The sequence below is a fragment of the Balaenoptera ricei genome, chromosome 16 (genome assembly GCF_028023285.1).
Source record: "Balaenoptera ricei isolate mBalRic1 chromosome 16, mBalRic1.hap2, whole genome shotgun sequence".
Taxonomy (NCBI): domain Eukaryota; kingdom Metazoa; phylum Chordata; class Mammalia; order Artiodactyla; family Balaenopteridae; genus Balaenoptera; species Balaenoptera ricei.
In genome coordinates, this window is record NC_082654.1 from 60,147,098 (window position 1) to 60,173,720 (window position 26,623).

The following is a 26,623-nucleotide window of genomic DNA, read 5'->3' on the forward strand; positions in this document are numbered from 1 at the left end:
CGTGGGCACAGCCAGGGTGCTGTCAACGTGAATGCTCATCCTCAGCACTGTGAAGGTTACCAAGACCAAAGACGACAAGAGGGTTTAGCAGGCCAGAACGAGGTGGTTTCAAGTGTTAGAAAGAATCACGTCCTCAGCTTGAAAGAGGAAGCCCACAGCATTCCAGAGAAAGGACTGGCTCTGAAGTCAGAGGACAGGGTTGGCCGCCCATCTGTGTGGCCCTAACTCTCTCTGGGCCTCCATTTCCTCATACGTCTAGTATGGATAATGCTTAACTTAGTCCATCTGAGAGGAGAGGATGCCGCAAGAAAGATACTGGATGGCAGGTCCTTTAAAACTACAAGGAAAACAGGCTCCTGAATAGAGGGGAGGAGGCAGTGAATTATGGCACACAGCTGAGCAACAGTAAATGATCACTTCCTAACAACAGCCTAAGTGAGAGGCCCGGCTTCATGTCTGGCACAGACCAGGCTCTCAACAATTCCTGTCTCACTCTTGTTCAGCCCTATTTGGACCCAGAGCAGAGAGCAGCTCAAAATCGGCAAGTAGATGCCAACAGAAAGCGGAGACAAAAGCTGCCTCTGGGCACAGGGGCTCCCATCCTAGAAGCGGTGGGAGCAGAGGCTGCACGACCACTTGGGAGGATTCTGCGGAAGCGATTCAAGCACGGGCTCAGCTCCACGACTCACAAGGTCTCTTTCAACCTTGAGACTCTACGATTTCTTAATTGAATTAAGTATGTCCCTGTGGTAGGCAGCATGGAGGATATCAATTTAAGCTCTAGTCTCAATCTCCAAGGAACTGACAGCCAGCCTAGAATGTCAGGGCCCACAGAACTGAAGAGTTACAGACAGTGCCAAGGAGCAGGACGGACAGTAAAGCTCACGGTGCTACAGCGGCTCCGAGGAGGCCAGGAGACTGTCCAAGAAGAGGGGAAAGGTCTGCTAGGATGCGAAGGCCTGTATGTAACGTAAGGCTATCTGAGGAGTGTATCCTCTGCTAATGAACATTAGTGGTAGTTTTCTTCTTGTGCTGCTGGCTCTGGCCTCGGCTTGACACACGTGGCCATGTATTGACATGGCCAGGACAGGAGGCACGTCTAAGTGTTGGTTTAGCATCCAGCACAGGTTCCAGAGCATGTGGTTATTTGGCAAGCCGTCTGCTACGTGGAGTGAGATGGCATGGGATGGTGGGAAGGAGAGAGGAAGGACTGAAGAATCCTCTACGGGAGTTGGAGGAGCGGGGCGAGCCTGCAGGAGAAAAAACAGGGCTCCGGCAGCAGAGCATGCCCAGAACACAGCCCGCAGAACCAAAGAGGGCGGTGGCTGGGACACGGACTCCAGTTTCCACTTGTTCTCCAAAGATTCAAAGGGCAATCTTCTACCCTAAATTCAAAACTGGTTTTTAAAATGTCAGAGATTGAAAACAAACTCTGTTTTTATTTGACTCTTTTGACTTTTTTCCAGGTGCAGATGTCTACAGATGACCTTGTCAAGATTTTTATATCACCGAGCAGTTGGCTTGCTTACAGATCTGAAGTACCTAATTTATTTTTGACCTTCCTAATAATCACTATAGATCTCACAGGGTTATGTATAAAACACAGAGTCTCTTCTTTTATTTATTTATTTTATTGAAGTATAGTTGATTTATGATGTTGTGTTAATTTCTACTGTATAGCAAAGTGATTCAGTTATACATACATATTCTTTTCCATTATGGTTTATCACGGGATATTGAATATAGTTCCCTGTGCTGTACAGTATCAAAGTCTCTTCTTTTAACCAAATTCTAGCCTTAGACATTGATAGATCATGTCTTTTGTACTATAAACACCTGTATTGTCTAATTTGTTTCATTAGCTCACAAAAGTGTTTCACAGAAGAGAAATGGCAATTAAAATCATCTCTTTCAATAGACAATGTATGTTTAAAGAAGGAAAGTGAGAATGAAAAGATCAAATGGATCTATTTGAAATTAGCCGATATGTGATTGTGAGATTCACTGGTCATCAATAAATAAAGAGATTCTTGTTGCCTCTCATCCTAGATCAAGATATGGAGTAGCCCAAGTGAGAAGCTACTCAACTCTAAAATGCAAACCACAGGCTGCAATTCCAATAATCTGCCCTTAGGACTTTCGATTTAGGTCTCATTTCTTAAATCTCTGTATATTACCTCAGACACAAGATCAGAAAACATATGACACATGTCTCCTGATCATCCTAAACACACTCTCCCAAAACCCTCCAAGTTTGGTCAAAATCTGTCCAGCTGTTTCTGGACAGATTGTATGTTTCTGCAATAGAGTAACAAACAAATGGAAACTTAACTTTAGATAATAAATAACATAATTCCTTGCACTCACTCAACAGAGGTGATCAAAGAGACCAGGCCTCCATCTTTATGGAGCTCTTCAATCTAGAGGGAACAACTGAAGTTAAATAATAACCAGACAAATAAATATATAATTATAAACTGTAATAAGTGCTAATAAGAGAAAGTATAGGGTACTTTGTTGGAATTACTAAAAGGACTTCATTTGGACTGGGAGATTCAAAGAGATTAGGAAAAGACTTTTTAAAGAATGATATTTACAATCAAAAATATTTATGAATTAATAGTATGTTGTTTAAAAAGCAGAATATATAGCTGTGGATATACTTTGATTATAGTTATATAAAAGGACATGCACAGAGACTAATCTGGAAGAGAAAATACAAAACAAAATGGTTGTGTCAGGGTGGCAAGATTATGGACAAGGTTCACACTTCAAAATTTTTCTTTAACGTTGTTATATTATTTTTACGATAATTAAGACAAGCATAGACATAGAATCTGAAGCCTTAAAGGAGAACTTTTTGTTTACTCTTAAGCTTGATAGAAAATCTGGGGCTTAGATCTTCATTAAAATAGCAGCACGGAAGAACAGAGCAGGAGCCTTGGAGGCTGAGAGCCCTGTACTGCAGTATGGCCCACACACTAATGAGCTGTGTGGCACTGGACGAGTTACTTACCCTCCCTGGGAGACTGTCTTATCATCTCTGAGAGGGAGCTAATGAGATCCACCTCATAAAGCTGTTGACAGGATAAAATGAAAGAGCATATGTAAAGAACCAAGCCCAAAGCCCAGCACAGAATATATGCTTAATAAATGTTGATAGACATCATGATCATTACTAGCATATAAATCCAAATGAAAAAGTGGGCTTTGAATCAAAAGTCTCCCAGGCCCAACAGATGACCAAACTAGAGAAATCAGATGGCTCTTCATCAATCACTGTTAAATGACTTCTCTTTGATAATAAGGAAATCAACTGGTGGCCACAGTCATTTTCTCTGAGACCCCCTACACTGTACTCTGAGTAAAGCCAAAAAAGATGAGTCCAAGAAAAGTTTTCCTAAAGGAGAAATGAGCCACACAATTTTGGCAATTTACTAAAAACAATTTAGAACCCCTTTATTAAAAATGAAGCCTCCTGAAACAGTTTCCAGAAACTGAGATAGAATCCATATAAAAATACGGCAGATTCAAAACAAAATAGCCCTACAAAAATTATACAGCTGGAATTTGCTAAGAGATGATATCGCTAAGGCATGCTTTTAGTTTCCAGGATATCTGTGAAAATAAACTAAAAAGAAGACAACAACTCCATTAGTCTATCATGCCTCTTCAAACACAGACTCTGCCATAAAACTAGTATGCTTCTAACATCAAATATTATGATAGTATATTTTCTTCAACTTAGAACATTAGGTTAAAAAATGCATTCATCCAAACACTCAATAAACCACTGCTTTAAATCATTTAGTTAACTGAGCAAGAAGTAAAAACGTTTTTGTTCATTTGCTTCCGTCAGAACAGAAACCAGTATCAAAGGAGGAAGAAGGTTTTCACTCTTGCTTTGTTGAATACCTGGATTAGACTGACCACCCTTTAAGATAGTCTTTGTGTGCTTCCAAACCCAAACCAAGCCACACAGAGCAGCTGCTCACTGACCAACTGGTCTGCAGAATTCAATGAATGACAAAAGGTTACCTTAATTCAATAAGATAATCGGCACACATTTACCCACCACCCAGAGTCTAACCATCTGCAAAGCGGCAGAGCCAAATGCCTATAAAACAACTGGCAGTGTGCAGACACTTCCTCGTGTTCCTCATGTCTATGACGTTCCTCTCTTAGCAACAGCTACAAAGAAGCTGAACTTTCAGAAAAATTTCAAGATACCATGATCCAACAATTTGTTGGTAAGTTATTTTGAGTGCCACTGAGATTTCCAGGCCAGATGGGTAATATGTTTTATTCAACTGAGTTTTGTACTGGGATAACATAATGTGAGACAGACACGATCTGGATCCTTTCATTGTTCAAGACGCAAAGCGACCTACTGGCTTCCAAATAACAGCAGAACAATGTAGCATGGAAGAAAAGAAAGAGAGAAAGAAAAACAAAACAAAACAAAACAAAAAACCAGCAAAACCCCAACTACAAGAGCAACTTCAGAGCAAGAAACTAGTAATGACTTAGACTGCAAAATTTGACATCTGCCTTAGGCCAGGATGTCATTCAGCTAAACATGCATCTGTAGCAATCAAAACTATCAAATAATGATGATGATGATAATTCAACACAGAAGGTTTAAAGACAAAGATATAATGGGCACTATATAAACAATTCGGTACACAAGTTTATTTTCTTTCTGACACACCACACTAAAATCAACGGATGTAGTATTTCCCAAAGTGTGGGATTCAAGATGCTTTCAGGTGAGACGCAAGATAATTTGAAGTGATCTAAATCACACAGAGTGAGAAAGCTGTTTGTTCCCTTTTCAATTTTCTCTCATACCTTCTCATCAAGGAGAAAGTCTCAGTTGGTGCTAATATGTCTTTAACGCCTCTCCAATGATTGCTAATCTTCCTTTGAGAGACCAAGGCCTGAGCTGAGAGCCTCGGCACATAACAGTATCCAAACACATTTTAATTTTAAAAATTTTAATAATAATTTTACAACTATATACCTTCTGTTTATGAAGAGGAATATATATTTTCCACTTATGGTAATAATAAAGTTTCCTTTTTCAGTAGATTTATCAAATTAAAGAAAGTGAGGCAATTTAATTTTTTTTTTAATTTTTATTTATTTATTTATTTTTGGCTGCATTGGGTCTTCATTGCTGCATGTGGGCTCTCTCTAGTTGCGGTGAGCAGGCTTCTCATTGCGGTGGCTTCTCTTGTTGCGGAGCACGGGCTCTAGGTGCGTGGGCTTCAGTAGTTGCGGCACGCAGGCTCAGTAGTTGTGGCACGCGGGCTTAGTTGCTCCACGGCATGTGGGATCTTCCTGAACCAGGGCTCGAACCCGTGTCCCCTGCACTGGCAGGTGGATTCTTAACCACTGCGCCACCAGCAATTTAATTTTTAATGAGCATTCTGATTATATTTATTTTTCCAAATTTACATTTTTAAAAAATTTCAAGCCTCCAGAGAAGTTTAAGAGGTATGATGAATGTTTGTATGCCCTTCACCTAGACTCACCAGTTGTTAAGATTTTTGCCTCACAGCTCTATCTACACCTGTATCTATCTGAACTCACACATATATATTTATACACACATACTTCTGTTATGGTTGTTGATGAACCACTTGAAAGTAAGCTGCACCAGCATGACACTTCACCACAAAATACTTCAGAAGGCATTTCCTAACTCATAAGGAGATAATCTTAGATGACCAAAATGCCATTATCACATAAAGAACATTAACATTAATGGCTTAATTTGCCCTAAGATCTGGTCCAAATTCAAATGTACCTAATTATCCCCCAGTTCTAGTACAGAATTCATGCATGGCACTTGGTTGTTATGCCTCTTTAGTGGAGCAATATGAAAGAAAATATTAAGAACATAACTAATAAACAGTATATGAAAGTGGCAAAAACTGTGATGAAGGCACACTTGGATCCAAAAAACACTGAACTAACCAAAAACTTGAGAGGAGTAGGGGAGAAGTAATCTAAATAATTATTAAAGAAAAAGTTAACCTCTGCTATTAAACTAAACTTACATTTAGAGCACACAAAGCTATAAGGAAAATATTTAAGACCTTCTCTTTTTTGACTAGACCTTGAAAGAGGACAGAGTAAGTCAAAAGATCACTGTCAGAACACAGAGGTATATGCCAAAATGTGCTTCATTAAAAATTCCAAAGCTAAAAATAAAATAATTAATCTTCAAAAATTTTCCAGAGCTGATACATGTTCAAAACAACTAGCTCATCTCTTTTATTGAATAGGCACAGTGTCAGGTGCTCAAATGCATTATCTCATTAAATCCTAATTGACACACCTATGAAAAATATTTTATTATTCCTATTTTACAGATGAGATGACTGAGACTCAGGGAGTTTGTACGGGGCTTGTTTTCTTTCTATTATTAGAACTTTTTCAAGAATATATGCTAATACATTTCTTATATATTCAAAAACATGTTTTTTCAAAAGAACAAAAATTACCAAAAGTATGAATTTATTTTTTGTTAAAATATGTATACAAATGTTTATGTACAAGTGCTTTAAAAGGGCTTGGAAGAATACACACAAATCCACTAGCTGTGGTTGTCTTTGGAAAGCTATTTTAGGGGAAGATCATGAAGGGCCAATGAGGAACAACTTTTACTTTTTACTTTATACATTTAAATTTTTGACATTAGGTATATATTACTTTTATAACTTCTTAAAAGTCAAAAAATGCAAATTTTAAATTTAAAATGCCCATATTCTTTCAATCATACTACACTGTCACCAGTATGTTTCAAGTACTCTCATCCATTAGACATATTTGGTTTCAATTTAATGATAAAAATATTTAAATTGTTTTAGTAAAAAATTATTATATTATAGTTTGCTACAACAAAGATTTGGATATATCAAGCATTACAATTTATCATACCGTAGCTTCTAAAACCAACATTGTGTTGTATCTCTCTTCCTCCTTCCCCTCTCCCTCAAGTGCACTGGTGCACACTCTCTCTCTTTCTCCCGCTCTCTCTCTCTCACCTACACACACACACACACACACACAAACACACACACACACACACAATCTAGCCCCCTAATATGAGCATAACAAAAGGATGGGCAACAGAAAATAAGCTTACTAATAAGAACAATTCTTTACTGAATAGACATGTTTCTAAAATGTTGTGGATGAATTTACTAAGACTGAAATTTTTAAATATGCCAGGAAAATTTACTATTCAAAGGAATGTCACTCATTAAACAAATAATACACCATGAACACCTGGGATTCATACTCAGAAAGCAAGGATGGTTAAATAGTAGGAAATCAGTTATTATAATTAATCATATTAAAGATCAAAGGAAAAAAATCATTATCTCCATAAATGCTGAAAAAACATTTAATAAAATTAAAAATCTATACCTGATGAAATTTCTTTAACAACATGACAAATTCATAAGCCAGCAACATGTTTAATTGGGAGATACTGAAGTATTCCCCCAAAACATATCCACTATCACCAGTACTGTTTAACGTCATTAAGGAAGTACTAGAGCCAATAAAAAGAGACAATAGAAAAATTTAAGATATGTAATAAGATATGCCAATAAAAAGAGACAATAGAAAAATTTAAGATATGTAAATTAGAAAGGAGGAAATAGAATTAAAATTATTTGCCAACACAGCATTGCTTGCCTGAAAAACCCAAGATAATAAGCTAAAAATTATTATAAACAAGAAAAGAACTCAGTAAGGTGGCTAGGTATAAAACTAATATATAAAAATCAATAACTATCCTGTATTTTGAAAAGAACTAATTACAAAGTGTAACAGAAGATTCCATTTACAAAGCAGCCCAAAAAGATCATATCTAGGAATTAATTTAACAGTAAGTTAAAATCCTTCAGTATATGCTACTCTGTACTCTATACTCATACTCTATATTCTACATACTTACATTCACATACAAAAGACTTTAAATGGATAATAATGGTCATATTACAAAAATATTTATAAACAAAATGATGTATGTCTGGGATTTGCTTCAAAATAATTCAGTAGTGGCAGGGGGTGGGGCAATGTATAGGGATATAAATAAACAGGAGAGGTCATGAGGCAATTATTGTCATAGCTGGTAATGGGTGAGCATTGTTCTTGATTTTTCATATGCTTAAAATTTTACACAGGGCTTCCCTGGTGGCGCAGTGGTTGAGAATCTGCCTGCCAATGCAGGGGACACGGGTTCGAGCCCTGGTCTGGGAAGATCCCACATGCCACGGCGCAACTAGGCCTGTGAGCCACAACTACTGAGCCTACACGTCTGGAGCCTGTGCTCCGCAACAAGAGAGGCCGTGATAGTGAGAGGCCCACGCACCGTGATGAAAAGTGGCCCCCGCTTGCCACAACTAGAGAAAGCCCTCACACAGAAACGAAGACCCAACACAGCCATAAATAAATAAATAAATACATAAAAATAAAAAAAATAAATAAATATAAAAAAAATAAATAACGGAAAAAAAGAAAAAAAATTCTTTAAAAAAAATTTTACACAATAAAAAATTTTAAGTAATAGAGTAATAGAAAATGGAAGGATTAAAAAAAACGGAAAGATACATCTGTTCTTTGGTATGACTCAGTATTAGAAGAATGCCCTAAAAACTCTAATAAAATTACAACAAGATCTTTTGAATAATTAAATAGTTGATTCTAAAGTCTGTGTGGGAAAACAAGCAAGCACAATTAGCCATGAAGAGTCTGAAAAGGAATATAATGGAGCATTAGCCTACCAAGAAAAAGAGAGAAAGAAAGAAAAAAAGAGAAAGAGAGGGAGAATAACAAGTGTTGATGAGAATGTGGAGAAATTGGAACACTCATACACTGCTGGTAGGAATGTAAAATGGTGCAGCCACTGTTGAAAGCAACTAGGGAGTTCCTCAAAAAATTAAACATAGAATTATCTATGACCCAACAATTCCACTCCTAGGTATATACCCAAAAGAACTGAAAACACAGATACAAACAAATACTTTTACACAAGTGTTCATGGCAGCATTGTTTATGCTGTATACAAGAGATATACTTCAGATTCAAAGACATAAATTAGTTGAAATAAAAGAATGGAAAAGATACACCATGCAAATAATAACCAAAGAAGGGTGAAGTGGCTATATTACTATCAGAAAAAAGATTTTAACATAAAAATTGTTACTGAAAGAAAAAAAGGACATTGTATAATGACGAAAAGGTCAATGTATCAAGAAAACATAGCAATTATAAATACATATGCACCTAACAACAGAGCCTCAAAAGACATTAAGAAAAAGTGACAACAATGAAAGAAGAAGCAGACAATTCAACAATAACAGTTGAAGTCCTCAATATTACACTTTTAATAATAGAATAACCAAGCAGAAGATAAGCAAGGAAATAGAAGTATTGAACAGCACTACAAACCAATTAGACCTAACAGACATCTACAGATGTCTTCACCCAACAATAACAGAATACACATTCTTCTCAATTGCACTCAGAACATTTTTCAGGACAGACCATATGCTAGGCATAAAGCAAGCCTCAATAAATATAAAAGGACTGGAATCATATAAACTGCATTCTCTGACCATAATGGAATGAAATTAGAAATCAGTAACAGAGGTAAATTTAGCAAATTCACAGCCCAGTATAAACCTTTGGGCAATACTGAATGAGAGTGAGACAGCTGTAAAGATCAGATGGCAGGGTAGGGAACAGAGTCTGTGGGCAACAGCTCAAGGCATACCCAACAAGAAACCCACTCACTTGCAACTGTGTCAGGTTTAATACAGCAAGGATCTCTGACAAATGCACTTTTAGGTCATTAAAACCAATAGCTGGACCTCCCTGGTGGCGCAGTGGTTAAGAATCTGCCTGCCAATTCAGGGGACACAGGTTCGATCTCTGGTCCGGGAAGATCCCACATGCCACGGAGCAACTAAGCCCGTGGGCTGCAACTACTGAGCCTATGCTCTACAGCCCACGAGCCACAACTACTGAAGCCCCCGCGCCCTAGAGCCTGCGCGTCACAACTGCTGAAGCCCGCATGCTCTAGGGCCCGCGTGCCGCAACTACTGAGCCCACGTGCTGCAAATACTGAAGCCGGCACACCTAGAGCCTGTGCTCTGCAACAAAGAGAAGCCACCGCAATGAGAAGCCCGTGCACCACAATGAAGAGTAGCCCCTGCTTGCCGCAACTAGAGAAAGCCCGTGTGCAACAACGAAGACCCAACACAGCCAAAATCAGCTAAAATGAACCCTTCCCTGAACCCTCAGTTTCACAAAATGGTCGTAAGGAATTAGTGAAACACAGGCTGACATAATAGGGCTAGCTAAGACTCTCTAGAGATCCACAGAATTTAGGGAGCAAATGATTTCAAGTGACATGTATTCCAGAAATCTTTGAAAATGGGAATACTGTACCATGAGGCCACTGCCTTTTGCTTCCTCCCTCCTCCCCTACATTCCAAAGCAAAACTGGAGACAGCTCCACAGGCTAAATGAGGTTAAGTGAAATAAAAGTTGCAAAGTTAATTTAATTAAAATTTTCAAAGGTAAAAGCGAAGCTGAGTATTAAGAGAGATCTAGCTTTCTGATAAATATAAAGTTATGATGTGATTTTTTTTTAAGGCATCATAAATTAGTGGGGAAAGTAAGCATTTTATTATATGATCCTGGAACAATCAGTCAGCTATTAAAAACACAACAGCAAGAGGTTCTTACACCATTAACCAAAGTTAAAACTGCAGAAGACTTTAAGGATTTAAGTATACCACCACTAAAGACAAACAAAAATTAGAAGGAAATATCAGTAAATGCTTCTCTGAGCTCAGGATGGTAGGATGGAGAAGAATTTTCTAAAAAAAAAAAAACAAGAAAAAAATCACAAAAATTGTTAACAGTATACTTCATGGCACAACTAAGTAATATTTGCATACTGGTAAAAATATAAACACTGAATACAAATACTTAAACAAAAATGAAGACTTAATTACGTTGAGATGAGAAGGGCAATGGGAAAGAGAAGGGTATGTGTGTATAAGAGACCTTTATCCTTATTTTCCCTGGCAAGAAGTCAATAGAAAAATGTCTAAAATTGAAATTCAAGAAATAGCATTATAAGAATGCTGTTTAAAAACACGGAACTCTAACTTCCAGAAGAAATGACTAAATATGGTTGAAGGGTTGAAGATGGTTGCCTCCGGGGCATAGGAATGAAGGATGGGGAGCTAACTGCAACACTACAGCTATTGAGCAATGACCATTAAACAAAAAACAAGTCATTCGTAATCAAAGAAATACAAAGCAAAGTAAGAGGGAGCCACTCTTCCCTCTACCACATTAGCAAGATAAAAAGTACAGGTGAGGAAGCAAGTAGATGCCCAAGGTCTCTCATACTCTGCCCAAGAGTATAAACTGATACTACCTTTTGGAACACTTTTTACAATACGTTCCGAAAGTCTTAGAAAAAGAATTCATGTTTATGCCCCAGTGTACCTCCTCTAATAATCTATCCTATAAGAAATAATTACCCATGCATACACAAATTTTTAGTAGCAGTATTATCCGTAATAGCAAAAAAGTCAGGAACACCCTAAATGTTGAGCAACAAAGACATGAGAAATACTACCAGCCATTTAAAATCATACTTCAAGGGGCTTCCCTGGTGGCGCAGTGGTTAAGAATCCACCTGCCAATGCAGGGGACACGGGTTCAAGCCCTGGTCTGGGAAGATCTCACATGCCACAGAGCAACTAAGCCTGTGCGCCACAACTACTGAGCCTGCGCTCTAGAGCCCGTGAGCCACAACTACTGAGCCCGCATGCCACAACTACTGAAGCCCGCGCTCCGCAACAAGAGAAGCCACTGCAATGAGAAGCCCGTGCACCGAAACGAAGAGTAGCCCGTGCGCCGCAATGAAGAGTAGCCCCTGCTCGCCGCAACTAGAGAAAGCCCGCGCGCAGCAATGAAGACCCAATGCAGCCAAAAATAAAGAATAAAGTAAAATAAAAGCACACGTCAAAGAATCAATAAGAATAGGGGGAAAGGTTTACAACATGTTTTAAATGTAGAAAGCAAGATACAAAATTATACAGCTAACATCTTTTTATTTAAATAGAACAAATGTACACGTAGGAGAAAAAAAACTGGAAGAAAATACAAACTTTTAACAGTAGTTATCTTTAGAGTGAAATCTGCAGTCATAGTATATCACCTCTGAACTTTTCTGTATTCTTCGAAGTCTGTACAATAAGCATGTGTTACTCTGAAAACATACTCTTTTCCTCATTATTTAAATAACAAGAAGTGGGGGAAAACAACAAAGGAACATTAGTTTTAGCCATTAGTGGCTTATGTGACTAGAGCCAGTCTCCAATAGGAGAGGCAGCCTTCAGCAGAAGGGGACAAGGGTATCCATTTGCACTTTTCCTTCAAGTGCAGGAAGGCCAGGGAGGAAGTGCCGGGGCAACTGCCCCTCCCACAGCGCTGGACTCTGCTCAGCTGCCCTTTCTAGCCCGGCCCAGGAAAGGCTTGCTGCCTCGCTATCTCAAGGCCCCACGGTTGTAGCCAACTACCCCTATGCAGTCTGTGCTTTTATTATCTCCATTTGTCAGCTGAGGAAACCAAGACAAAGACCTTACTTGCCCAGCGGAAAAGTCAGGATTTGAACCTAAGCATTCTAGCCCCCAGCGCCTCTTCCTCCTAAGACTCCTTTCGAATGATCTCTAAGGTCTCTTTTAGCAACAACAAGGGCCCTGTCCAGTTAACGTAACTAGACTGTTTCCTCAACCACAAAAGTCCCTGTTTGCTCATCTATAAAAGAAGAAAGTTAGCCTCGGGCAGCAATTCCCAAACTTTTGCTGCACACTGGCATCTCCCAGAGATGTGAAAAAGTTCTAATGCCTGCCTCCCACCCTGACATTCTGTATTAACAGGCATCGTATGGTCTGGGCATCAGAATTTTTAAAAGCTCTTCAGATGATTCAAATGTGCAGCAAAGTCTGGGAACCACAGGCCTAAGTCAAATGACCTGCTGAAGGAGGGGAGAGGAGAGAGCCTCCAGAAAAATACTCATAAATATATAAGCCCAACATTCTGTATACAATTTCAGGGTTTACAACCACTGAAAGGAGTCCTTGGATGTCAGCTTAAAACCCTTGAACTTGGTGACCTTGAAGATCACCTGCCCTCTAAAATGCTATCCTACAGTTGAAGAATTATGATACAACAGTTTTACTACATTAATTCATAATAGAGACAAGAAATGAATGTGATGATTTTTGGTTTTCTGTTCTGAAGCACAAACCCTAAGTCAATTAGTCAATGGTTTCCTTGGGATGAGTATTTGGGAGAAAAGAGGAAAGGAATTAGCAGTATAACCTGACATCAGCACTATCACATCAGCACTGTGTTTAACCAAATGTAAAGATTTCTAGATAAGTGAATGGCTACTGTGAGGAGTGAGGAGAAAGGGAGAGAGAGGGTCCATTATCAAATCATCTTGGGAAGCTGGGGGCTAAGCAAGCTAAATTCCAGAACTTCTCAGGGACATTAGAACTCAGAACGTTACTAGCATCCTTAACATCTTAAAGAGTACCATTTCCTTCTACCTCAGAACGTCATTTGGGAAAAGCCACCTTAAATAAGGTCACACTATAAATTTTAATAGTCTTTTCAGCGACTCCTATTACAAACACTAAAAAGGCACTTAGAGGTCCAGCATTATAAGAACCTAATGTGTAACTCTTTTCAATACCTTTTCTTTAAAAGAAGTTTTTCTTCATGAGGGAAAATATGAGGTAGTGTAGCATAATGGTTAAGCATACAGACTACGGAGCCACGATGCCTGGGCCTGAATCCTGCCTCCACTCCCCATACAACAGCCATGTGACTCTGGGCAAGTCCTTCAACCTCATGTGCCTCAGTCTCCTCCCGTGTAAGAACGAAAAGAAGTACTACCTCACAGGCAAGTTGCTATACTTAAAGCACTTTAAGTAGTGTCTGACTCACAGTAAGCAATATATAAAATGTTGGCTGTTGTTACTCATTCCTAAAGAAAATAAATTTTCAATCACTGTGAAAATGAATGTCTTGGCATGTTTCAACTGGTAATTCTAACTACAATTTAAATATGGCTTATAGTTTGTAACTTTTATAGTGCCTAGTACAGAGCTTTATATGTTATAAGAATTCAATAAGGGCTTCCCTGGTGGTACAATGGTTAAGAATCCGCCTGCCAATGCAGGGGACACGGGTTCGAGCCCTGGTCCAGGAAGATCCCACATGCCACGAAGCAACTAAGCCCGTGCGCCACAACTACTGAGCCTGCACTCTAGAGCCCGCGAGCCACAACTACTGAGCCCGCGTGCCACAACTACTTAAGTCTGTGGGCCTAGACTCTGTGCTCCGCAACAAGAGAAGCCACCGCAATGAGAAGCCCGCACACCTCAACGAAGAGTAGCGCCCGCTCACCGCAACTAGAGAAAGCCCGCACGCAGCAACGAAGACCCAACGCAGCCAAAAATAAAAATAAATGAATAAGTAAATTTATTTTTTTAAAAAAAAGAATTCAATAGGGGGACTCCCCTGGTGATCCAGTGGTTAAGACTCCACGCTCCCAATGCAGGGGGCCCAGGTTTGATCCCTGGTCAGGGAACTAGATCCTGCATGCACGCCACAACTAAAAGAGCCCACATGCCACAACTAAGGATCCCACACGCAGCAATGAAGATCCCACATTCTGCAACTAAGACCTGGCGCAGCCAAATAAATAAATACTAAAAAAAAAAAAAAAAAAAATTCAATAGATACATTTTGATTCCATCCAAATAAATGAGAGGCCTAGAAGGTGATCAAGTGGCTGTACTCCAACCTGTGCACCAGGCTGAAACACCAGCTCTGACACTTCCTGTGTACTCCTGGGCAAGGTACCATCTCTGGCCTGTTTCTTCATCTGTAAAATTCCATCAGTAACAGTACTGATCTCTCAGGGTTCATGTAAAATTATTTTGTATATGTTAAATACTTAGAACTTTACCTGGTACATAGTAAGCACTAAGCATTTAATACTAATATCTTCTTGCATATTTTCTGGAGAGCCTTCAAATCTAATATGAACTGTTTATTATGCATACTTTACAAGGTACAAGTTTTTAACCATGTTCTTTTGCTCTTGTGTATCACAGACAGAATTGAGAACTGAAATAGTCACAGGCACAAATCACACATTTCAGGAGAGTCAAGGCACTTACTGCAAGATACATGGTGATGTTCTATTATGTGAGATTTTAAAATGACCTAAAAAGTGGCGGTCTTGACAGCTATTTATTTCATTTTGCTCTGAAATTTTTAGAAACTGGAAAAATACATATAATTTGCCCCTGATCAAAACTGCCTGTAGGCTTTTGTTCCTACCCCAGCAAGATTTATTGCTAACCAATATGTTATGTTAAATTGAAATCAAGATATTACACAATTTTCCAATGCAGAGATGATTTTATATAAGTTGGTATAAATGCTTTGTGAGGATGTAATTGTTGGCATCTTATTATATTTCAATAGCTGGTGGAAAAATGAGATAAGTTGGAAGGGAGGTTTATAGTGTCAGAGCTCATCAGATGAGAAGATCATCTTTTTTTTATCAGCTCTAGCAAGCACATTTACAGGCTGATAGCTAAACAGTTATTCTTTACCAACTGGAACAGTCAGTATTACCAAACCATTCCAACTAACTGCAGCTACTGCAGAAGATTCTACTAAAACACTGTGGAATGAAAGGAAATGAAGAATTGTTAAGGTTAACTGCCTTTGTGAATTTTGATGTGATTTTTTTTCCAAGTTTTTACTAAGAACTAAAAGAATATAATATACATCCAACTGCATGATATTTTTCTTTTTTTCCCAACTTTATGGAAGTATAACTGACATATAACATTGTGACAATGATATTATTCCTTTTTAAATAGGTCAGTTTCTTTTTCGGCCTGTTAAGAGTTCTCTAACTGAGGATTCAAATTTAAATAATAGACATAAAATTCTTCAGATGTTACTTAGTCTTCAAAACATCACCAAAGAGCCTCTCTTATTAAGTTGTTTTACATATCTTCATGCACTCTGTGGGCATTTAAATGAGAGATCCTTGCCTACAACTTGAAATGTACTTGTTAGAAAACGTTTTGGGGCTTCCTTGGTGGCGCAGTGGTTAAGAATGCGCCTGCCAATGCGGGGGGACACGGGTTCGAGCCCTGGTCCGGGAAGATCCCACATGCCGCGGAGCAACTAAGCCCGTGCACCACAACTACTGAGCCTGCGCTCTAGAGCCCGCGAGCCACAACTACTGAGCTACATGCCACAACTACTGAAGCCTGCCCGCCTAGAGCCCACGCTCCGCAACAAGAGAAGCCACCGCAATGAGAAGTCTGTGCACGGCAACGAAGAGTAGCCCCCTCTCACCACAACTAGAGAAAGCCCGTGCACAGCAACGAAGACGCAACGCAGCCAAAAATAAATAAATAAATAAATTTATATTAAAAAAAAGAAAAGAAAACGTTTTGGATATCCAAACTCCTATTGTTAAAAACTCTCAAGCTATTACTGCCAAATCCATTCTTCAGTTCTTCAACTCCGGAGTACAGAAACACTAAGTGGAAGTGGGAGGCAGCCCCTGTTTCTGCCCTCGTGGAAATGATTCAGGATGTACCACCAGACCTAGAACTCAGGCTGCCTGACTCCCAGCCTTCAGCTAGCATTACTCCCATAAATTGTGATTCATTCCTTTCCAAGCAGACTTAGACCATATGATTACACTATAGCTCCAAAACCTTCAAAGATTTGCAACCTCTAGTGCAAAAACTGATTTAGGTGAGGATACTGAAACCATTGTGTGGCAGGCAGAATAATGCCACCCGCCCCACCCAAATATCCACTCCCTAATGCCAAGAACCTGTCCATCTGTCACCTTACATGGCAAAATGACCTTTATAGCTGTGATTAAGTTAAAGACTTAGAGATGGGGAGATTATCCTGGATTATGTAAGTGGCCCCAATCTAACCACATGAATCCTTGAAAAGCTGCCCAGGCGGTTGGTCACAGAAAGATGTAACTATGATAAAATGGTCAGAGATGGGATGTGCTGGCTTTGAAGGCAGAGGGAGGAGGCCATGAGCCAAGAAATGCAGACAGGCTGTAGATGCTGGAAAAGGTGAAGAAATAGATTCTCCCCTAGAGCCTCCAGAAAGGAGCACAGTCCTACTGACACCTTGATCTCAACCCTATGAGACCCATGTTGGGCTTCCAACCTACAGAACTGGAAGACAATAAATCTGCGGTGTTTTAAGCCACTAAGTTTGTGGTAATTTGTCACAGCAAGTAATAGAAAACTAATATACAAAGGATGAAAGGTTATTCACACAGTCTCAAAGTATCACTGTACAAATTACTTATTCACCGCAAAACGAAAAAGGTGCCTTTATAAAGAGAGATCTGGCAGACACCACCTTAACCAACTAATCAAATAAGCACTGCCAGTAACAAGACAACCTGAAAGGATGTGACAAAAAAGGAGATACACAACATGACCCATGCAGTATTCTTGCCGAAAATGTTTACTCTGAACCTAATCATGAGGACATAATCAGACAAACACTAATTGTGGGACATCCTACAAAACAACTGGCTTAGACTCTTCAAAACTGTCACTGACAGAAGAAGTAAAGAAAGAGGAAAAACGGTTCCCTATTAAAGGAGACATGACAACTAAATGTGATGCAAGATTCTTAACTGGATCCTAGCTGAAAAACAAAAGTTATAAACGACATTTTGGGTCCATTTGAAGAAATACGGACTATCTATTAGATATAACACTCTTGTTTCACTGTTGAATTTCTTACATGAGATAAAAGTATTGTGGTTATATAGGAGAATGTTCCTTGATATATAATTATTATAATTTAATATCATAATGTTTGCTATCATTTTCAAACAGTTCAGCCAAAAAGTGTGAATATGTGTATGTATGTGTGTATACACACACACAAACACACACACACACACACACGGGAGAGAAAGAACAAATGTGGAAAAATGTTAAAAATCAGTGAATCTAGTGAAAGAAATATAGCACTTATTGCACTACTCTTTCAACTTTTCTGCAGTATTGTAATTTCGTAAATACAAAGTTAAGCGGGAATCGTCTTCCTGGCTCCCACCACTGCCTGCTTTTCCCAGTCTCCTCACGCCCTGCCAGTACTGTAGCTGGAACAGCTTATATTCTTCAAACTGCCCACACTCTTCCACTAGCAGATTCTGTGTTCTGTTGCTTCACTCACATCTCAAGGCTCAATAGCTGCAGTTGGGTTTCGATATAAGGTAGAAGCTTGTACATGATATTAAAATACCGGTTTGGGAAACGAGTTGATCAAATATCAAACAAGAATCATCATTTCATGTCCTTAATACTAGATTTTAGTTTGAGCACTCTTTGCTTCTCTTATTATTGTTTCTCTTACCCCATATAATCTTTATTCTCTGTTTTCTTGAACTTCATCATCCGCACTTATGATCTGAGACGGTCACAAGCATGGCAGTCAACCATGGACAAAAATCAAAACTGGTGGCATCAGAAACTACTACAGACACATTCAAGTGCGGCCTCTGGTTCCCAGCCCACACCACTGTGAGTATCACAGGCAGCCCAGACCAAGGCTCACCTCCTTCCTGTAGGCCTCATTGCTCTCCATATGGCAGCTTCCCAACATCAAAGAAGATGGAAGAAATTATCTAAATTTACCAGGCTAGTCCCATTCCCTCCCTTGAACTGTGGAAGAGTCACTGATATCTCAATTACCAATTCTGCAATACCTTTTTCTGCATGCTGAGATTTTGGAATGCTAAAAAAAAAAAGGGGGGGTGGGTGGGGTGGTACTGGACTAACAGATGGAGGATTAGGAACAAAAGACCTCCCTGACAGGAGGAACAAGAGCTAAAATGTTTGTGTACCTACTATAATAGCACAGAGGAACAAAAATTGAACTTGTAAATAAAATTAAGTTGCTCTTCTGAAATGCCTGTCTAGCTACAGACAGGAAAAGGCTCAGCATGGTTTCTATGTAGGCTTATACTGTTTCTAATAGAAAGGACACAATCAAGCCAAAACAAACATCTGTTAACCAGTTAAGTTTGTTAATGAAACAAAATTGCAGCTGGTTTTATCAAAGATCAAAAGTGAAGCAAATTAGAGAAAGGATGTACGAACAAAGCTGGTTTCTAAAAAATAATGGCTAAAGAATTCTAAACCCACTTGTCAAATTAACACAAATCCTTCCTGGATTTTGCTTAGACCACTGATTAGTATTTATTTTGTATCTTTGAAGAAACCAGCCTCACAGTTTAAATCTAATATCATTTACTCTAGAACTCTGCCTATATAGTTCACTTTGCAGCGCTTTCAATGCATTACATTTCACAAAACAAAGCAAAAAAAAAAAAAAAAGTTACACTCTACCGTTAATATTCTGCTAATTAAAAGGTTCGCTTATAAAAGGAAGAACAACAGTATACAGTTTGCAACTCCTAGAAACTTCTCTGGGAAAGCAGTCCAGTCCTAAGCATAAGCATGATAACAGTGATTGGCATTTCACAATGAGCCCTGCCAGGCCTCCTTCTCTTACTTCTACAAACTCCCCATCACCACCTGAAGACAGTGAGATAAGAGCACCCACACACAAACAAAAACACACTTTCCTCATAGCCCTGCTAACTGAAAATGTCACAAACTACATGGCTGACTCATTTGCAAACTTTAATTTAGTGAGCTAACTGATGTTTACGTACTCAGAAACATTAATAGACTGGAGAGATCAAAGTACCTGAGAAGATGCAGATTCACATGTGAAATGCTGGTGTAACTAGAGAAGAACAGTTTAAATCTACTGTAGTTTAATGTATAGGCCAAGAAAATTAAGTTTATAAACAAAACAAAAAGTCATGAATTTTCCAATCAAAATTTGCTATTGCAGTGATAAAACAATCACATTTTCTCGTGTATTCTTTTTACATTACAAAGATAAAATATATAAAAAGAATACAGACCTTCGTTCTGAGAAACATTAATATGTACTATTTATTAAATAAAGTTTGAAAGGAAAGGATGAATAAAAGTCTTTGCCATCCAAGATATGGTCAGAATAAATCAACAAACAACACTTAACTGTTAAATAACTTCAAAGCTACAAAATATAGATTTTTCTTAGCACTCAAAGTATAGCAAATACAGCTGCTATAATCCAAATAGGTGTAAGGAACACAACAGTAAATTCCTGAAAGCTGCTGAAAATATCCAAAATTAGTCAAGAAATTACACCCTTAGCATCCTTAATGCTTGGAAGAAAATACCATTAGGAAATCAAAAAATAGAGTGCTCTATGTATCATTCATGTGAAGGTCAGGAAAAGGCAGCTATAATATCAAACATATCTAAGAGTTAAAAAGAATACTTAACACTCATTTTAAGAGTCCAAAATCCTCTGACATAATGTTTCTATTTTTCCTGAAACCTATTTCATTAGAAGTCTAGACAAGTCCCATCTTGATAAAAGCTCAAAAGTGGAACATGCTGTCACTCCTCTGAGTGCGAGAGAAAGACGCATCCTTCCCTTGACCCAACTAACTAGTCTTAGACAATCCGAGGGGTCTCTCAACAACACCTCAGCAACTGGTACTATCTGCTCACAAAAGCAGTCCTAGTGCTATTTTGAAGAACTTCTGAAGCTTAACCATAGGAACAACATAACACAATCCTTTTCCTTCCCTGACCCTGAAACAGCACTATGGATTCACCTAGTCATTCACATTATATAATAGGTTTCTGTCCGACTTCAGTCATTCTAAAACCGACTTTCATTCATACTGATCCCAAAATTCAGGTTACAGAATATGGAAGAGTGTATTCTGCCGTATTTAGGCCTTTATCCAACTTTCAGTTGAATGCACACAACTAAGCACTCTTTGAGAAATGTGACATCTGCAATACAAAGGACACCAATTCAAAGGAGAACTGAGAAGGACAACAGAGAGGAGGTCATTTGGACTCTATAATTAGCAGATAAAAAATACACACATTTCTGTCAAAAAGATCCAGAGTTGTCTGAGACCATGAACAGTTCTTCTAGGGCTGAGAGACTTCTGGAAGCCTGCCACATCATAGAACAATATGGACTAGTGAATGGTCCTTCACAAAGTACGGGAGATTGGAAAAGTTCCAGAGAGGGATGAGGAGGGTCTCTCTAGGGCAGGGAGAAAACTGAAGAAAAGAAAATCTAAAAATAAAGTTCTTTTTTTTTTTTTAATTTATCTATTTTTTATTGTATTTATTTTTGGCTGTGTTGGGTCTTTGTTGCTGCATGCGGGCTTTTCTAGTTGTGGTGAGCAGGGGATACTCTTCCTTGCGGTACGCAGGCTTCTCATTGCGGTGGCTTCTCTTGTTGCAGAGCACGGCCTCTAGGCCCGCGGCCTTCGGTAGTTGTGGCTCGTGGGCTCTAGAGCGCAGGCTCAGTAGTTGTGGCACACGGGCTTGGTTGCTCCGCGGCATGTGGGATCTTCCCGGGCCAGGGCTCGAACCTGTGTCCCCTGCATTGGCAGGCGGATTCTTAACCACTGCACCACCAGGGAAGTCCGTAAAAATAAAGTTCTTTAAATTACGCCATTTACACAACACAAGAAACTAATGTAGGATGTACATTAATCTTCTATTTATGGAAATATTTCATACTAATTACCCCACCAAAAACCCTAATAAAATACCTCCCTAAAAGGAGGTGGGGGACAAACAGAATAAACAACTGAACAGGCCAAGACCACGAAAAGTGATTTTTAATATAGTTCTGTCTCTCAGCCCCATTTCTGATCATCTGTGCTCCTTCTGAAACTTATTTTTATTTTTTTCTTATTGACAGTATCGTTGTGGTAATTACGTTAGAAGGTTTTTCGTAAGATTGTAATACAGTTATTTCATTTCTTCAAGAAAAAAACATCAAAAGCCCTACCTGGTATTAGAAGTGTCTCTCTTTCCAACTATAGCTGCCTAGAATGAGAGTTCCCATATTATGCACTGCACTAGAAACATACCAAGATTTGACACTTAATAAATTTTAGGAAGATATTCCCAATAAAGTGAAATACCAAGGAATGTTTAAAATTGAACCAAACTGATTTAATAAAAATGCTAAAGCCCAAATGTTCAAATGGAATCTTAATGCTACAAAATGTATAGTAATAACTGAAGTCTGTCTTAGAATATCTGACTTTCCAAAGTCCTCATAATCTGACCTAATTGAGCTTTACCATTTTTAATGAGAAACACTAATACTATCCTTTAGGAGTTGCCTCACCAAGTCAAAGATAAAGTTTTATCTTCAGTGGTTTAATTCATTTCCATATCACCTCACCAAAGAGAGCTTTCTTAAATAAATACAAAGAAGTTATGCTGAAGAGCCAGTATGGTAATATCCAGTTTGAATTCTAGACTATCAGAAGATGTGCAATTACATTTCAGAAAGGAAGGAGCTCTTCTATTTTAACTTGCATTGTATTCCTCCTAGCAGTCATGCATAGGAATGATGATGATGTTACATTTAATTAGACACAGATTTACTATTTTCCCTACTGCTTTCCCATATTGCTAATATTATAAATAGTGCCTGCTTTAAAAACTGTAATAAGCTCATTGCAACTACCAAATTTAAAATGCCAGAAATCTATTTGTTGGGGGACAACTGCTTCTAAGCATTTGAGGAACTGGAAGAGATACTTTCACTGTTAATGAAAAGCCACCCCTGTTGACCAAGTATACAGACCAGTGGTAAAGAGGTCTGGAGTCAGACTGTTTCATTAGAATCTTGGCTTCACCACGCACCAGCTCTGAAAGTGACCTTGGACAAACTGCTTAGGCTTTGAGCCTCAGTTTTTCATCTATAAAATAAGGATAATAATCTATGGCCCTCACAGTTATTGTGATAAGGAGACAATAAATGTAAGGCACTTGGAATAGTGCCAGCATTTTAACACTTAAGAAATGTTATTATTTTTACCATTTTTATTTTCTTTTTTACAATTAAATGAAACTGCTCAACAAAAGTAACCAGAATAACAGCTTCTTGAAAGACATTAGTTGGCTAATTGTGATTAAATGACTTCATCTCTGTACAGTGGCCATTTATATCATAAACGTCCTCCCACAATGTGAATTTTACAGACCTCTAGCACATCAAGAACAATGATAATCTGCCTTTCAAAGATACGAGAACAAGTCCTATATACATGAAGCTATAGTACAACTAATCTACATATAGATCCAACTTCAACAGCTGAAGCAAGAATAATCAAAAGCCAACAACCAGCATACATATATGGTTTCAGTATAAGAAACTCAAAATATTTTCTACAGTACAAAAATGTTCACATTGGCTCTTTGACACTTTAGATTCCTTTGAAAATCTGACAAAAACTATAGACCCTGAACCTAGGAAAACGTGTGGATACAAACGACTGTTCTATTTTAGGGGATTTGTTAGCCCACCTACCCCAAACTCATTCATGGACCCAGGTTAAGAATTTCTATTACACTGACCTAGAAAGTTTACAGAGTATTAAACTACTTACGCCTGTAATCTTAAAGGGCAATATATTCTGATGTACTTTTTATTACATTTTTCAGGGGAAAAGGCTATTGTAATATACAGTAGAAACAGTACAATACATTCTGGCCAAATCGACAATCTGATTTTCATTTATGTTTATTTGTCCTTTTTTAAAAATTAGATTATGATTACTCAACACAACTAATCCCCAAATTTCATCAAATAAAAATTCTAGGATGTATTTTCTCAGCTTTCCTTGTTATATGATGATGCTAACTGGACAATTTAAAGATCAGCATCATAAAAAGAGCAGGAACAACTGCATGCTAAGCAATAAATCACTCTGTTCTCAATTCTAGACACTTTCAGACATGAGTCTTCCTTTAGACTAAAAATACTTCTGTATAGATGCTGTATGAAAAAAATATAAGGATGTCAAGAAATGATGGGCAAGGTTAAAGAGAAGGATAGGAAAGGGACTGTGGAAAATCTGTAGTGATTCCTCTATCACAAGTTGATACTTCCCTGGATCACAAAATTATTAAAACATGCTATTAAATTGCCTAAAGCTGCCTGAATTAGTCCATGCACCTGATAATTATAAAACCTTAATATACCTTAGAGTAATTTATATATTTTTAAAACAGATATCCAAAGCCATCAAGAAATGGCTCTATATTCCCTTAAGGAATTTCCTCATGGCATAAGCTTTTATAAAAATATTTAATGAGGGACTTCCTTGGTGGCACAGTGGTTAACAATCCACCTGCCAATGCAGGGGACACGGGTTTGAGCCCTAGTCTGGGAAGATCTCACATGCCGTGGAGCAACTAAGCCCTTGCACCACAACTACTGAGCCTGTGCACTAAAGCCCGCGAGCCACAGCTACTGAGCCCACGAGCCACAACTACTGAAGCCCGCATGCCTAGAGCCCATGCTCTGCAACAGGAGAAGCCACCGCAATGAGAAGCCTGCGCACCGCAAAGAAGAGTAGCCCCTGCTTGCTGCAACTAGAGAAAGCCCGCGTGCAGCAAGACCCAATGCAGCCAAAAGTAAATAAATAAACAAAACATACATATAAAACAAAAATAAACAAATGGGACCTGATGAAACTTAAAAGCTTTTGCACAGCAAAGGAAACCATAAACAAGACGAAAAGACAACCCTCAGAATGGGAGAAAATATTTGCAAACGAAGCAACTGACAAAGCATTAATCTCCAAAATATACAAGCAGCTCATGCAGCTCCATATCAAAAAACAAACAACCCAATCCAAAAATGTGCAGAAGACCTAAATAGACATTTCTCCAAAGAAGATATACAGATTGCCAACAAACACATGAAAGGATGCTCAACATCACTAATCATTAGAGAAATGCAAATCAAAACTACAATGAGGTATCACCTCACACCGGTCACAATGGCCATCATCAAAAAATCTACAAACAATAAATGCTGGAGAGGGTGTGGAGAAAAGGGAACCCTCTTACACTGCTGGTGGGAATGTAAATTGATACAGCCACTATGGAGAACAGTATGGAGGTTCCTTAAAAAACTAAAAGTAGAACTACCATAGGACCCAGTAATCCCACTACCGGGTATATACCCTGAGAAAACCATAATTCAAAAAGAGCCATGGACCACAATGTTCATTGCAGCTCTATTTACAATAGCCAGGACATGGAAGCAACCTAAGTGTCCACTGACAGGTGAATGGATAAAGAAGATGTGGCACATATAATGGAATATTACTCAGCCATAAAGAGAAACGAAATTGAATTATTTGTAGTGAGGTGGATGGACCTAGAGTCTGTCATACAGAGTAAAGTAAGTCAGAAAGAGAAAAACAAATACTGTATGCTAACACATATATATGGAAGCTAAAAAAAAGGTTCTGAAGAACCTAGGGGCAGGACAAGAATAAAGACGTAGAGACGTAGAGAATGGACTTGAGGACATGGGGAGGGGGAAGGGTAAGCTGGGATGAAGTGAGAGAGGGGCATGGACATATATACACTACCAAATGTAAAATCGACAGCTAGTGGGAAGCAGTCACATAGCACAGGGAGATCAGCTTGGTGCTCTGTGACCACCTAGAGGGGTGGGATAGGGAGGGTGGGAGGGAGATGCAAGAGGGAGGAGATATGGGGATATACGTATATGTATAGCTGATTCACCGTGTTATAAAGCAGAAACTAACACACCATTGTAAAGCAATTATACTCCAATAAAGATGTTAAAAAAAATACATTTAAAAAAAAAAAAAAGAAAAAGAAAGAAATTCTAGGGTTTCGATTGGTCTGTGGAAAGGCAAATCACCTGGTCCCACCCAGTTTGTAGAGCTGGGCCTCTATCAGCTTAAGGCAAGAAGGGAAGCAGGGTCTACCTTATGGGCAACAGTATCCAAAGAGGAAAAACAAGTCATCAAGAGCACAGCTTTTCCTAACACTGTTTCCATCACTTCTGAAAATGCAGTTAGCACATACAACCACCACCCTTTCTATCAACAATGGCTAATGGCTTACAAGATGTAAAGTTAACTGCTATCAATGCATCCACTCACCCAAAGGACAGACAACAAGCCCCCAAACTGGAGGGCCGAAACCATTATAAACAATTTGCTACTGCTGTTTTGGTTTTAGTTTGGGCAGTAATTTCCATAGCTTTGAAATAAAACAAAGGAAAATCCTACTTAACCAAAGACTTTAAATTGTAGCAGTAACTTAAGGAGAAATCTGCCATATACATATAACTATTATGGAGATGACAGAAGGCCCAGAGAAACCAAAGACTAAAAGATACAGTATGAGACAAAATAAACATTCACTTTCACCTGCTGAGAAGTGAACAATAACAAATGACTTTAAATTGAAACAGGCAGGATTTAGGTCACATATTAAAACAGTTCCAGTAATGCACAGACTATCAGTATTAAAAT

At 38.6% G+C, this 26,623-nt stretch overlaps 1 protein-coding gene across 1 annotated transcript in view; it reads right to left on the bottom strand.

The window, feature by feature from the left end:
- The window catches only part of KAT6B (lysine acetyltransferase 6B), a 178,538-nt gene that overhangs the window by 138,158 nt on the left and 13,757 nt on the right, over window positions 1-26,623 (bottom strand).